The following is a 16,241-nucleotide window of genomic DNA, read 5'->3' as shown; positions in this document are numbered from 1 at the left end:
GAAAGAGTGCTGATAACCATCTATTCAAAACTGCATTAAAGTAATAAGAAAGAAGAGCTGCAGTTGCAGATTTCCATGTGTCATGTATATGTGCACATATATAAAACAAATATAAATAAAATATTTTTCTGCCAACTCGTGAGTTGTCCCTCAGTGGGACAACTGTTCAAGTTCTCATCTAAGCATAGATGGCCACTCATTTTGTTTACTTAAGGAAGAGGGTTAGGGTCTGCATCAGAAGCCAGGACTTCATGTGGACTAGGTCAGTAGGTATGAATCTGAGTAAACTAGACAGTCTTTTTTGAAATTGGGCATAGTACTATCGGAAGCTGAGACACAGCTAGAGCAAGACTAAACCTGAAGGCATTTTTTTGAATTCGTGATCTTATTTATAATTTAGTCTGTCTTTCCTGTGAAGTAAAAAGATCTGTGTGTCCATCTCGGTTAAGATGGCAGTTGTTGAGATCTAAATAAGGTTAAAGCATTGCTTTATTGTACTGAATTCATTTAGGCATTGTTCTGAGAAAGTAGAAATTTGAAAGCAGCTTCTGTTTTAGAAAGGCTGAGCTAGGACTAACAAAACCCAAATGTTCAGATTCTTTTTCCCAGTGCTTGAAAAAATATTATTTAATTTACCCAGATTGTGGCAGACTAAAGCTTTTTTAATGGGAAAACAAAAGAAAAGAAGTCATGATTTATGTGATGTAGTTTTAGAAGCCATTTAGGGGAAACAAAGTTATGGTGGGTATGATTTTATTTTTACTTTGTTTTTAACCTAACCCTCACATATAAGGTGCCAAAATGTAGTCTGTCTTGAGACAAATTTTCAGCTCAATTTAATCCACTATGAAGTGAACCAGATCAAAAAAATACTTGAAAAATCTGAACTTCCAGGCCAACATTATTTTAACAAATTTTGAGATGTTTATCTTGCAGTAAGACTGGTTCTTCTTATCCCATGAAAGTGAAGGCAAATAAATGTTGCTATTAGCCAGTTTCAATTAGAAAAAGGTGAGTCAGCAAGGCTTTGTGGAAACTGAAGGATTGTGCCCAGCACCAGTGATCAGTCAGGGAAGGCACTGGGTTGAGCGGCAGGTTGCCCTGCTTCCTCCTCACCTGTCTGGAAAATGAAGGCAGACCTTACTTTTCCACAGTGTTCTCCCAAGGCTTCTGTAAGACAACTGCAAGCCCAAGGCAATATGAATATATATATGTTTTTATATATATTTTTTATATGTATTTTACTCATAAAGGCACACAATATACATAAAAATTAGTCTCTTCTGAAGAGAAGATTTGTAAGAAAAGGTAAAGATAATAGTGGAATAGCTCACCCTGCAGTCTCTGCTGTGGCTGGTATTGTACGAATGACTGGCAGGTGATTTACTGTGCTATATTAGATGACATCTCTGCAGCAATATCTTCTTTCTGGAGATTCTTCAATTATTCCTAATTCTTGTTTCTGACAAGATCACTTATTTTCAGAGAGACACTCTCTTTTGTGTCAATGTTCTTTGTCAATTTTGTCTTTCTGTAAGTTTTGTACGTATTAGTTCAGATTCTGAAATAAGTTATAATTGATTATCTGCTCAGTGTCAATAGGAATGGTGGGAAATAAATGAATTTTCAGTTTGAAGTTTGACTGCACTATATACAGATTAAAACCCACACATTAGGGAGCATTGATCTGATGAGTTTTTTAATGTTTACATTCCAAGTAGCAGCAATAGCAAACTCACTGGTACATCAATAAGAATAGCTTGGCATTCCGCTCTTCATTTATTTAATATCTAAGCAAATATTAGCATTGTTTTCAAATTAAGATTAGAAATTATTTTTTCCATAACTTATTCAGTATTTATAATTTCATGACATTTCTTAATAACATACTATTGATCAGTTGGCCTGTGCTTTGCTGGAGCTGTATCCTCCTTCTGAAGAATTTGAGCTATGGTTGTACTTACCTCGGTATCAGACGTGCTAATTTATTATTAAGTATTTAGATCATTTTCTGTCTTCCTTATAGCAAAACCAGTGTCTGGTGACTCATTTAGTAAATGTTTCCACTAACGCTAAACAAAATTGCTTTCTAATGAAGAGATAATTCTTTCACTAGTTAAAAGTCCTTTGGCAGCCTATTTGTCTACCTGGCATTTCCCAGGTAAGGCGTCCTGCGTTGAAGCTGAGTTACAGCATTTGATAGAAAACTTGTGTGTTGTTTTACCAATCTGCAATTAAAGGTAGTGCTGAGCAGTCAACTATGTGAAACCACTGAGTGTTTTTAAGCAGCTTTTAAGTGTTTTTAAGACTAAAAGATTAAAACACGTGAAACAAAACACAATATTCTGACGTTATCCTCCTTAATACCCAGATGCATGCTTTGTATTTCCATTTCTAAGCACAACTGGAGTCAGTGCTGAGTGGTCTTCTTGCCTGCCTGTGATCAAACACAAATAATTTCAAGCTGCTAATGCTGAAGGCTCCTTCCTCCCCATCAATCCTTATGGTGCATTTGAGCTTTGTTTCAGTACGACTACACCTCTTGCCTGGTGTCATTGCTCAAATTATTGACTTCTCAAGGATTTTAAAACCAAAATGAAAGGCAGAAGGTAGTAGTTTAATCAGAAGTACTCCTTATGGTTGTTTCTGTGGCTTTGGAGTGTGGTGTCCTTCTGAGCGTATCTTCTGAGATTGTGTGAGGAGTGTAGAAATTATGTGGTAATCTAAAATTGTCCACTTAGCCTGCTTTATCAACTATAAGTTAGAAGTTATTCTCTTATATTGGCTACTGCTTCTGAGTAACAGCTTACAGCTCAGTTTTATGATTAACTGATATTTTAGTGCCAAAGGAGGTCAGTAGTTCAGCCTGTCCAGAGCTTAATATATGTACACAGTGGAATTGCTTGCTCCTACTTTACTGAAGTTCAGTGCAAAGGTGTGATTTTTCTTTTTTTTTTTTTATCCCAGTAAAACCTGGAGAATTATAGAGCAGTTGGAGAAAGAGTCCTGTGTGGTTTTAGTTTTTTCCAAGTGACTTCATTTTGGGAAACTTATGCCTGTATTATTTGGTTTTGATAATAAAATGAGTAAAGAGGAGGGAAAGCTTTATAGCATTACCAAAGCTGAGAACAGAACAATATATTGATTTTATTATTGTTGTTGTTGTTATTAATAATAATATTAATTTGTTCAAAATCATTATCTGTCACAGAGACCTAACGGTAACAACCAGCCTCAGGGCATTATAGCAGAGATGCTGTTTCAGTGGTGCAGTGCTGGTGTGTGATCGCCTGCAGTTGAAGGCTTGAGAGCTGAGCAGCTTTCTGCCTGCCTTTTTCAAGTGCAGAATGTTTGTTTAAAATTTGCACATTTATTAATTTTTAAAACAATATACACAGAAAACATGATACTGCTGAATTTGTCTCTAGCAAAACAAAATAAAAGGGAAGACAAAAGATGGGGAAACACTGAAAAAGAAAAGCAAGTTAAGGTTGATTTTGGTTTTAGTTTTTCATTTTCTTGAGATTTTTAACAGAGGGACCCTGGCAATGTTGCCATTGAGAAAGTGACTTTGCATGACCATCTGGAGAACTAAAATGTTGTTCTGGTTACATAAAGATTGAACTGATTTTTTAAATGAGTAGGGTGAAAGACATGGTGCAGTATAGAATCTGTGTGTGCTAATGAGGGATGCGTACAGAGCTTTTTTGGTCAGTGTTTGCCTTTTACACTTGAAGGGTGGAGGTGGGGAGTTCAAGGTGGAGAAGGGGATTTATAGGCTTTGCTGTGTGCTGTACATAAGAATTTAGGATGCTGGTATGTGAGGCAAGGGGCTTGTAAAATTGAGTACAGTCAGCATCACAGGAGGGTTCTGAAAAATATGACATTGAATGGATAAGCTGTGCTCTTTGTGTCTCTTGCAGTAGTGAATCTGAAATTAATATTTAAATAGTTAATAAATAGTAATAAGAATACAGATAAATGTGTCATTTTCAATATTTTTTTTTTTAAAGTGGACAGGGAGAAGATATTTACCTTTACAGCAAAACAGTTATCTTAATGTTACAAACAGAATCTTTACCTTTTTTTCCCCTCAAAGTAGATATCATTAGAGACTTAAAATATAGATTCAAGAGGAGCTTAAATACATTTTGAGTGCTTAAATTACATGATCTTATTACTCGTGGTTTTGTTGTTCACAAGTTGAACACTTTCTTAGAATAAACTAAAAATGAACAACTTGAAACTAAATGAATGTGGTACTTTTAAAAATTATTTGCATTTGTCATTGCGGAAAGGTCTACATTACGCCAACATTTATAAGTTGCTGTTGTTTTTGCAAATGTGTTTGGCATTCATGACTGTTTCTGGGCTTTTGGCCAAGTAGTAATTGGAAACATTTAAGATCTCGCTATCAGATACCAAATGCACCAGTGTCTTGTTCCATATAGGTTTACTAGTTGGCTATGATATGGAGAAAAAAAAAAAAAAAAGAAAGAGAAAAGGTATTTAAACAATGGAGAAAGTCTGGACTAATGAGCTTCATCATATTCCCTTTAGGGCTGAATACCAGAGTTGTTATTGAGAAAGCATCCTGTAGAAGAGCTGTCCGATTTGGGCTATAGGCTGGCACACACAACCATATTCTGCTTTTTATGCTGCTTGCCACTGTTCAGATACCCATACCACATATAGAATCCTAATGATGCTTATATCCATAAGAAAGGACTGTAGCACAGCTGACTCACCTAGCAGGAAACTAGGAAGATTGCCTAAGCCAAGTTCTTGTCAGATTGTGTAAATTAAGCATGGTATGCTCTTTTTCAAAGGAGCACGATACAGATGACTCAGTTGAATTGGCAGTAAGCTGCAAGTTCAGATACTGACCTCCCCTAAATTAGTTTTCAACTTTTTTTTGTTCACTATATTCAGCCTCGCTTAGTATAATATTTTTTTTTTTTTTTTTTTTTTTGTATTTGCAGCTGCAAGCTGCCTCGGCATTAACTGGAAACATTCGTCCTGTGACATTGCAAGTGCTGTGTTATACGAGTGCTGTGTTATACAATGAGACATGGATTTCCTGAATTCTCTTGTGCTTCATTTTTGGGATAAGCTTTGTTCGAGGCTAGTTCTTTATTGTATAGTGATGAACTCAGCAGTAAATCACACTGCTCTAAATCACTGAGAGTTAAGGTGGCAGACCTAGGCAGTTTTTCTAGCATGGCTGCCCACTTCTCAAAGCCTCTGTTGTGTGCATGTCTTCCTTTGCCTTCTTTCTGAAGTCTTTACCAGTGGGCAGGGAGGGATAAGTTAGCTACAGCAAGATGTGATTATAGTCATTGGCACCTAACATGCTGGTCGGTCAGGCCTTCAGTGCAAAGTGCATGAAGTTGAAGGAAGTCCTTGAGTCAAAGATGATAGCTCTCTTTCTGGTAAGAGATACTAGGTCAGCATATCACTTCATCTGTGTGACAGGGGCGGGGGGAGGAAAAGAAGCACCTGCCAACACCCCCCAGAGCTCCCCTGTCTTTCAAGCAATTCCTCCATCTCCTGTCTCACCTAAGCTTGTTCGGCAGCTTTTCCCAGTGCAGAGCATGCCAAAGCACTGAGACCGCTGTGATATAACCAAAGCGCATGTAACTAGTCAATAGATCACACTTCCAAGAGGAACACGATCTGTGGCAGGAAAATGTATTGTAGTACATTAATCCACGGAGCCCATTCCAGCTGTAAAAGAAGGGACGTGGGCAATAATTCATATTGCAGCACTTGAAAATGCTACGGGTGCACCTGGGCCAGATAACTCAGAGCCTGATTATACCTTCTCCAGAGTTTGGGGACTGGTAAACGCAGATTTTTGGTCTGTATTCACTTCCAAAGAACATGACTGTAGGTTGAGAAAATCTTACCCTTTCAGAAGACTGGAGATAATTTTTCAACTGCGACTTCTATTTTTAATTTCAGCTGCAATAAATATTTTTTAGTATAATTCATTAGTGTGCTTGATACTTAGGAGAGGCTTCCTTGTTCTCACTGGCATTGATTCTTTGGGCTTTATTCTGCTGCATGAGTCCTTGTTTTTCATTTAATTCTTGTTTGCTTTCTTATTTTCTCAATATTGTTTCATTTTAAAAATGGGCAGCTTAATTCTTTCCTCCTCATTTGAACCTAGACTGTGTGAGGCAGAACTGTGTGAATTTCACTTTCTTCATTTTATTTCTTAGTAAATCCTCCTGCTGGTGCTGAGATGGGGAATGTACCAGGTGATGCTTTTGTATGGTATGGTAATGAAATAGCTTCCATTATAACAATAAGCTGAGGAGCATTTTAAGCGGCAGCTGATGTCAAGTTACACCTCAGGTGATCTGCAGGTCAAAAATCCTAAAATGGCTTGTCAAGACTCTTACTGCTAGATGGTTTTGTTTGCTGTTTGTTGGTTGGGTTTTTTTTAAATTAAAATAAAAATCTGTTTCAAATGACTTAAAAATAAATGTTAAAAATACTGACATTAAGTATCGGGATCACCCAATTAATTAAAAGCTTGTCATCTTGACTTTAATTCTAAATAGAATAATGGAACAGCCAGTACAAGGGCTGATTAATGAAGAATTAAGAAAGTAATGCAATTAAAGACAGTCAACAGGTTTATGGAATACTGATCTTGTCAGATTAACTTGATTTTTAAAACCAGATTACGTATTTGGTTAATAAAGGCAATATTGTTCTTCTCTAATGCATTTAATTTGATATAAAACATTTTGATTAAGAAACCAGAATAAAATCATCTCAAATGGAGAAGAACTAGCAGATACATTTAAAGCCATTCTTATGAATTAATTGAATAAACATTTCTGTTTGGGTCCTATCAGGAACAGTTCCACATGATTTATAAAGAAAATGTAACTATGATAAAGCTGGCAAATTGCAAAATATTACGAAAGTGGTAGAAAAAAAGACACTCCCAAAAAGAATTGGGTTACTAATTTTCAGTGATTTGAATTGAGCGATGCTAATCTGTGTTTCAGGTAGGCCAGCTGCAGTATAGTAAAAACAAAGTAGTCCATATTTACAGAGTGGGAAATGGAGGGGCTCAGGCCCTAGGCATGGGCTGACACTATGTGGGTGGGATTACTGATCATTAGGGCTGTCACTTGAGCACTAGAATGAAAAGTGCTTCTGTAGTCCTTGGCTGTGTAAATCGGAGCAAAATTTCTTACCCTTTCTTTGGTATTAGAGAATGTTTTAAAGCTTTTGAATGTGCATATTTGGAATTGCTTACCAAATTAGTTTCATTCTGACCTAAGCCCTTTATCCTTGTCTCTCCAACCGCTCCCCAAATCTGTGCAGCATTCTGTTCTATAGAATTAAAAGTGTGGTGTTGTAGAATAGGTTGCTGTTGGGAGAATTAGGAAACAAAAGAATCCTGGCAGAAACTTAAAATCTGGAAGCAAAATCTTGTTGTTAAGGTGTGACATGTCCAGAATTAATACTGTTTTTAGAGATGCAGATGTGATTTAGGCAATGATTTCTCATGTGGTTGAAACTTATTTTCCTTGTTTCACATCTCCAACCACACTACATGATCAGTTTATCATTTCATTTGTATACTAGTATTTTTCATTTCATATTACCTTTTAAAACTATTTCATTTTATGCCTTCCCCCTCCCCCTTCCGTCCCCGGCCATTAATTGCTGAAAGCTATTTCATTACTCTTGGAAATGGCAACATGTTTAATTATAATTCAGATAATTAAACATTTCAAATGCTGAGAGTACCATAAGCACACATTTTGCAGTTTATTAGCTTTATTTTAGAGAATTGTGCTCGATGTGAAGGACTGGTGAAAATATATTTGACAACATACCTTCTTTTGTCTGCAAAATGAACTCTACCAATTAGGCTGAAATGTCAGAGCATGGACACCCACTGGGGAACAGAATGTGCTGCATTCACAGTTTACAACTTGTAGCTGCTTAGATGATTACAAATAAGCAAACTAGTTCAGTTGCACCACATTTCCTTAAAGTAACGACATTTGAAGACAGCACTGAACTGCAGTTCAAGAAAATGCTTTGTTTGTGGCTGTTTTGTCACCTTGACAGATCAGTTCACTTCGCATCTCGATGCCATTTGGAAAATGGGGTTAATGTGCATTTTTCTCTCACGTTGACTTACCTCATGTGATTTTTAAAATTTATTTTATTTTCAGAGCTAATGCTTCTCTTATTGTGCTGGCTGCAATGAGATCTTTGCTTTTTCTGTCTGAATGCTTTCCACAGCTAAGTAGTTTGTAACTAGAATTTAGTACAATGAAGATCATGTTAGAGAAGAAATTTTTATTCATCCACTGACACATTTTGTTACTGATGTAATTTTTTGTGGTCCTGTGGACAGACACACACCCCTTGAAAATAAAGAGCAACTGCTCTGTGTTCAGCTGTTAGCATGACCAGCATTTCTTTGTGTCTGTCCTTGCAGAGTCTACTCTTGGTGTTCACTTGATACTTACTGGGGTGGGAAGTGTAGGGAGAGAGCAGCAATCATACTGTATAGAAATCAGTGGAGACCAATTTACTCCTGAACTTAATTTTTTTCATGGCTGTCTTAGCACTTGTCTCTTATTCTCTGAATAGCCATAGTTAAGGATCATGCTACTTGAACATGTTCCTTTTTTGTGTGTGTGTGCCACTTCACCTCTTAAGACATTTTAGGTTGCCATTACCAAGTTTTCTTTTACTGTTGCTCAGCTTTTTGGTTTTTTTTAAACACAACTATACCCACCCTCCAACCCCATCTATTCCTTCCCTTCAGCTGTGAAACACAATTTAAAACTTAGGAGCAAAAGTACAGATGCTTCTTTCTAAACAGTGGATGAGGGAACATATACTGTAGAAATTATTCACATTGGGTAATATGCTTTTAGAAGTCTCACAGATTAGCGAGTGATGAATATAGTACCTTGTCCTGGTTTCATCTGGGCTAGAGTTCATTTTCTTCCTAGTAGCTGGTGCAGTGCTGTGTTTTGGCTTTAGTCTGAGGACAATGGTAACACACCGATGTTTCAGGTTTGGTAGGTGGCGCTTACTCCGATCAAGGACTTTTCAGTCTCTCATGCTCTGCCAGTGAGGAGGCGCATGGGAAGCTGGGAGGAAGCAGAGACAGGACACCTGACCCAAACTAGCCAAAGGGGTGTACAGCACATCATGCCCAGTATATAAAATGGGGAAAGTTACCCAAAAGGGACTGATTGCTGTGTACATCAGGCTGGGTATTGGTCAGCGGGTGGTGAGCAATTGTATTGTGCATCGCTTGGTTTTTGGGGTTTTATTCCTCTCTCTCTTTTTATTATCTCCCTTTTCATTACAACAATAATAATATTTTACTTTATTTCAATTATTAAACTGTTCTTATCTCAGCTGGTGGGGTTTATCTTTTCCAGTTCTCCTGCCCATCCCACTTGGGTGGGGCAGGTAGCGATTGAGTGGCTGCATGGTCTTTAGTTGTCAGCTGGGATTAAACCATGGCAACCTATACAGAACAGAAACAAGTAAAAAGTTTCACAGATCTGACTTACCTTGCCTACTGGTAACTGGAAAGGTGGTGAATATGTATTTCAAAGACAATTAACATGGTAGACATTCTTCATTGTCACTTTAGTATTGTACATATTCAGAGCATATATCCATAGTTTATCCAATGAGGAAAAAATATAAACAACAGTAATATTGTATAGAAATCAATAAACATATATAACCATGATCTTTATTTCTTACTGTGAATTATTTAGTCCTGAATTTACAAGTTGCTGTATGCTTTAAATAAAGTCAGTTCACAAACTTGCCTTTTTTTCCCCTCTGTGTTAATTTGATCTGATTCCAATAGTGGAAACAAAAGTGCTACCATACCATATTCCCTTCACAAATCAGCTTTCTGTCTCCATATTTAAGAAAGGATTTGCAAGTCTAAGGTGGGAATTCTGAATCTGTACAATGATTTCTGTGATGACTCTGTGTAATTTAAAGATCTCTTGGAAACAGGTATGCTATGGAGTTCCAAGCGGTGAGGCTTCAGGTGGGCTGCTGTCCCTCACGGGGGGCAGATTCTGTGGAAGTCGTGTTCTTTCAGCACACTCTGAAAGTCTGCCTTGTGGACAGGCTTAAATTAGAAAATGTCAGATGCTTCCATTACAAATGCTGTTTTCCTAAAACTGATCTCGTAGATAATTTACGTATTTTCTCAGTGGACACACGTGTGCCCACGTGTGGCTTTTTCTAGCCTCTGGAAAGCAGCTATCCTGCATTAGTAGATCTGTGGAAATCTCTCAGGATGATAGGCATGCTTCCTTCTGCCAGTCTAGACAGTAACTCAGGCCTGAAAACAAATATGTAGCAGTTACAGTAAGGAACATCATCAACAAAAAACTTGTAGCCTTTACAATATACTTTTTTCAACCTTGGGTTGCAAAAATCTGGTTTTAAATATCCTACTGTTTCTCTCACCATCCTTTTTGTGTTTCATCTTATGCTTTACTCCAGCTGATGTGGACTTGTAGTGGGGGTTAAGTATCACATAGCACTGACAGTTCATGAAGAAACTATTTTCTCTGGTGCTGAAGTTCTGTCTTTTTAGAGTGGGGTTTGCTGAGTTGTTTTCTGCATGGAATAATTGCTGGTGAGAGAAAATGGGGTACTAAAAGCAGTGCAAATTCTGTCATAGAATTTCCTTTCAGTGGATGTGATGGCATTTGAAAGAACATGGAAGTCATTGTGTATGCTTTTTTTTTGTTTGTTAGTTTGAAATTTTATTAAGAGAATCCATCTTTCTGAATTTAGCCATGTTAGGAGTAATCTTTTTCTATGAGAAACAAGAACATAAAGGGGGACACGAGCCAAGGCTTCTGCAGAGTAAGATGCCTTGATGCTGGGGGGCTGAGCATCCTTGCAGATGGGCAGCATTGGGAGCAGAGCTCTAACATAGTGGCCAACCTGTAATGTTTTAATTTCTGCAAGTAAAGTGTAACTTTTCATCCTTAGTAAAGTGAGTGTCTAGCTATTTAGCAAGGGACAAAGCATGTCATCATTGGAGAGATGTATTGTCAACTTGGACAGGTGATATTTAAGGAGCCTGAAGAGAGAAATGACCTGGCAGTGTAACAAGACATATCACAAGTGACTGTCTCAGAAAGAATGAGAACAAGATAGACAATTTCCATTACTTCTCAGTGTTAAGGTGCTAGCATTATCCCCTAAACAACCACATGCTCCAAGCAATAATCATGCACTGTCTTTTTCTGTACTAATATAAAAGTGGAATTCAATCTCTTTGACACATATTGCTTCAGCTTCTGACTTGTCAAGTTGTTTCTCTGCTGGCGCTCAGCTAATATATAGTGAACGGTCTTTGTATACTGACTGAAATGGGGAAATAGTTATCCAGTTTCCTTTGAAGCTGGCTGCAGAGGTGCCTGGAATATGCTAGAAGAGTGAGGCTTTGTTTCTGGTAGCCTGTAAGTTATTATTGGTTAGGAAGCCTGTGAAACCTCAAGCTCTACCTCAGATTGCCTCCTTTTTTGAGTCCTTTCTCCAGGCTGAACCGAGTAGCCTGTTAGCTGTGTACTAGTTGCCATAAAAGCTTGGGGAGGGGCAATTGTTCTTTTTCTTCTGTCTTCCCAGCAGTGTGTGTTTGTATGCTGGGGTTTATGGCAGAATGGAATTTTGTGTGTTGGGGTTTTTTTTTATTTTTCCCTTCTCAGTGGGAACTTATGTTTGCATTAGCTGATAAAGAAGTTCTACACAGTCTGTATCAGTCAAGTCCTATCTTTGAATGACAATATTCATTGTCATTATGATAGTCTGCATATTGATGAAATACATTTTATAGCAAACTTGCTTTAATTCTGAACTATTAGATACTACTGTTGCACTGTTAGATTTCTGTATATGTAAGGAGAAATTAAGTTATCACCTATAAAAATAAGGAAAACAAAAGGTGTTCTCCAGTAACAGGCAGTACCATCCTGGAACTTTTTCTTAACCTGTGGTATGGTGGACCAACCTACTACTATCATGTTTGAAGGGTTTGAAAATTTGAAATACTTGATCTAAATCAGATACAGAAAAATGTTTTTAAAATTCATACCTTGTCCATAATCAAAATAATTTTCTAATAACTTTATCTGTATTTGGTATGCCTCTGTTTCTGTTCTTTTCATTTTAAAGCAGTAGTGTAGACTTTTCTAGCTGCAATCACAAAATCAGTTTGTTAGAGTTAGGATAACTGGATTTTTTTTTTTTTTTTTCAGAATTGCTGAGCAAATTGAGGACGCTTTTTCTGTAGTGGAACTGCATGAGTATAGAAAACTGATAAACTACCCTAGCATGTGCTGAATCAAATGATAGATTATGAAGCTAATACTGTGATAAGCATTAGAAGCTTAACAGGCCAGGCAAACCTCTCAGGATGTTCTCTGATGAGTGTCTAGTTGACTATGTGCTTCTAAGTAAGTACAAAATGTGTGTGAGGACTCATGTAGTAAGACACTGATGCTGCTGCACTTGGTTTTTTTTTACAGCTGTCAGTAAAGTGTGTTCTCTGATACATCTTTCTGCAATATAGTTTGATTATTTTAAAGCAGTATACAAGGAATACTGGAAAAATACACAGTTGTATTTATTGCTTTTTTTCAGTCTGTGCCGCCTACATTAGTTGACATATTTTTATGTATAGATCTTTCCATGTTGCCTTAAGGAAAGTCATGTGGTTAAACATAATATGATACTGCATATGGATAAGGAAATTGAATTAAATTTGTTACTGATATCTCAAAGATAGCATTTCTTAACTTTGGAATACTTTATTTTGCTCTCTTTCTGTAAGATATCTTTTATGCATATTATTTCCTATAAACAACAACAGACAAGAATATCCTTCAAATTCTTTAACATGAAAGTTTCATCTGGCAGTTAGAGAAAAATAAAATTAATAAAAAATGTGTTTTGACATTTAAAAGAGAATTATTTGCCTTAAAATGCATAAAACACGCAAATACTTAAATTGCTTAAGTCTGCACATTTTGGAGCATTACTCTGACTGACATTTGTTAGCTAAGTTGAAGCATGTGTAGCAATTTTCTGTGTAGCAAGCTTCACCTTTGTTTCATAAGTTAAATTGTATTAGAAGAACTAGCCTTCCAGCTCTAAGAAAGCTACAGAATTTTTTTGTTGTTATCAGCATGTCTTTCCCGATCCTATTTAGGTCTTGGATGCGAGGCCAGACACGACCAAGTCTAGTTCCCTGTGACTTTTTATCTTTTAGACTTGCGAAGTCACTACCCACCTGGTTGATCCCTACATTTTTTTGTTGCTATTTTTGTAGTGTTCTTGGAGCATCTGTAAATCAATTTGTTTGTAGCAGTCAGTAACCTCTGGATTTGTATTGGTGGTACTGCTGTGTGTATGCTGAGAGTTAACAGACTGCATCCTCTGTAGCTGCTGGCCCTCAGGCCTTTCACTTTGTCTGAAGGATCCTTCTGCTCCCTTGACAATTACACACTGACAGAGTAAATCTCAGCAGTGGTGAGGCCAGCATTTGCTTACCAGGACACTTCCTCCCCATCCTCTTCTACGCCAGCATCAACTGAAGTCTTTATACAAGAGGATAGCATTTTCTATTAAATGTATCCTATATTTAAAAATAAAATGCAGGGCAGAGCACGAGAGGTCTTGAAATGCTCACTACTATCTTTCTAGTACCATCACATAGCTACTGAAGGTCTCATCCCCCAGCTGCTTCTCTACCACGTAGTTCAGCTCATGTTTTCAGGTAAGGTGGCAAGCTCTGTTTCTTCCTCCATGAGGTCACTCACCTGGAGGAGGCAGTTCCTGGTTTCCAAGGTCCCTTCAGGGAAAGATGCATAAGGTACAGATTCACATGGGCTTCAAGGGACCAGAAGAGATGAAGGTGGTGAGATCCAGATTTAGTAGCTAAGATCATCTGTGTAGGAAAGCTGGGGAAGAGATCAAAGCACTGCAGGACATGAGAACCAGCCTATCCTTGCAAATCTTTGCTGCTCTTGCGCTGTTGAAAGTCTGAAGTTCACTGCTGTAACTGAGTGTCAGGAGGAGGCAAGGAGCAGCTCATCTTTGAAGGCTGGGGTCAGGAAACAGCATGTGGCAATGAGGGGTAGTATGTTTTCTTATCTGCCTTTTGTATGAAAGTTGTCTGAGACATAAAGGGAGGAACCAACATGAACAGTTCCTGACGGAGTCATGGTGAAATACAAGTTTCAAAATCAGTCATTCTTCCTTCGCTGCCTTAAAAATTTAAAAAAAAAAAAAAAAAAAAGGAAAAGGCAGACCAATATTCTCTGCTATGTTCAAGGACAGGAAAAAGATCTAGCTTTGTTTGGACTTCAGTGGTGTTGAATTGAAAACTTGCAGTCCCTAACTGGTTCCAGCAATTGCTTGCAAATGTCCATCACCATTCATAGGTGTTGCTGGCAATGTTATCTTCAAAAAAAAAATTGGAAGAAATAGAGAAACCTTTGTTTTGAGATTTAAAACCATCTATATGCACACAAACACAAATATGTTGAAAGATATATATCAATTTCAAGAAAAATAGTCTGATAGCTTTGTAAAGAAAATAATACTGGTTTCAGCTTACTGAAACATTTTTCTGTATGTTATAATATATTTAATAACTAGTCAGATAGTTAGAACTATTTTTTCTCCCCAGTGTGTTACAACAGATTTGAAGGGAAAAAATCCATACCTGCAGCATTTTATGAATTTGGAAAAATAGATAAAGGAGGCCTATGTTCCTGACAGGTATCATTTGCAAAGAAGTGGCCACTTATTTTTGGTGCGTTTTTCCAAATTGTCATTGCTGCATCATAGTCATGTCTTGTTCTCAATCAGTCATGGGACAGGGGTGCATACATTACACCAGCAACCTGAATTCACCTTACAGTTTAAAAACCCCTGCATTGTAAGGAGAGGATGTGGTGAGAAAAAGAACTACTTATTCTTAACAGTTGTGTCAGAGGATTACATTAGGAGTAAAAATAAAACAAAACAAAACAAAAAAATCATCTAGATTTCTAGATTATAAATAAATGCAAGTTTTTTTATTTTTATTTTATCACTTTAAAGTCTATGGAGAGGATTTTGGAGAAGACCTAAAAGAGTTGCTACAGGTAGAAAATTATGTTTGTGGCATGAGTGAGTGTTTGGATAGCCCAGTCATTGATATCGAAGAGATTGGATTTACTTGTGTCAAGATCGCTGCTAATCTCTGCTGGGGCCAAGACTGCCTGTGCTTTCTCTTCCCTCCAGCCCCATTGGTGCAATAATTTGCCTTCTAAGTGTTCTGCTTTTAATCTTTCCTGAAAGTATTGGTCACTGGTTTTGCGTTCCTGTCAGGCATTGTCAGGACTGAACCAGTCTTTGGGTCTGTGGTCAGAAGGTCAAACTCTTATTAAGGGTAGACTCAGGTATTCCATCGGTGGTATCTAGTAGCTTGTGAAAGCTTACTGAAAGGCACCTACCTGCTTCTGTCTAGAAGGTAAATAGGTCGAGCCAGGCTAGCAGAGGTTTTTCAGTTGTTGCTATTGCAAGTAATTTCAGTTTTCCAACCACATGTTTAATGATGTTTCCCTTGCGAGTGGTGTTTAGTCCTCAAAACTAAGCTCCCACTGAGGCATGGGCAGTGAAACCTGACCTTGAAATGATAATGCAAGCCGTGCTCAAAATTAATTGCTGGTAGCATTCTCTCTGCTGTTTGATTTTTAATGAATAACGAGTGGCTACAAGTTTTCAGGTTTTTATAGACAGGGTGCAAATTTGCTTTTCTGTATGTTTTATTTCAGATTGATAGCTCAATTGCTCTTGGTGCAGATTATTGAAAATGTCTTTTAAGAACTATTTTGATTTTTAAAGTTTCTTTATAAAATAAAAAGGAAATACAATGGTTTAATGGCATTTAGAAGCTCCATTGGTTTAGTATTATACTTGCAAAGCACACAAGTGCAATACCAATTTTGCATTACTTTATATTTAATTTAGCAGTGTTGTTAGAAAAAATTGTGCAAGTCTAATTTATGTTGACAAAGGGAATACAAAAGTATTTTGTAATAAGCAAGGCACTAATACAGGACACAAGGAATCGATTTCGTATTACACTTGTGTAATTAAGTAAAGTGCTAACTTAAAGCTATTACTTATGACAGCCTATAAGGCTG

General features: G+C 37.3%; 1 protein-coding gene across 1 annotated transcript in view; it reads left to right on the top strand.

Annotated features, from left to right (window-relative positions):
- Positions 1-16,241, top strand: part of LOC104404858 (receptor-type tyrosine-protein phosphatase kappa-like) — a gene marked incomplete at its 3' end in the record, with an annotated part of 94,462 nt that overhangs the window by 946 nt on the left and 77,275 nt on the right.

Source organism: Nestor notabilis, unplaced genomic scaffold (genome assembly GCF_000696875.1).
Source record: "Nestor notabilis isolate BGI_N333 unplaced genomic scaffold, ASM69687v1 scaffold12814, whole genome shotgun sequence".
Lineage (NCBI taxonomy): Eukaryota > Metazoa > Chordata > Aves > Psittaciformes > Psittacidae > Nestor > Nestor notabilis.
Note: the sequence above shows the minus strand (reverse complement) of the source record. Positions and strands in the feature narration are given on the sequence as shown.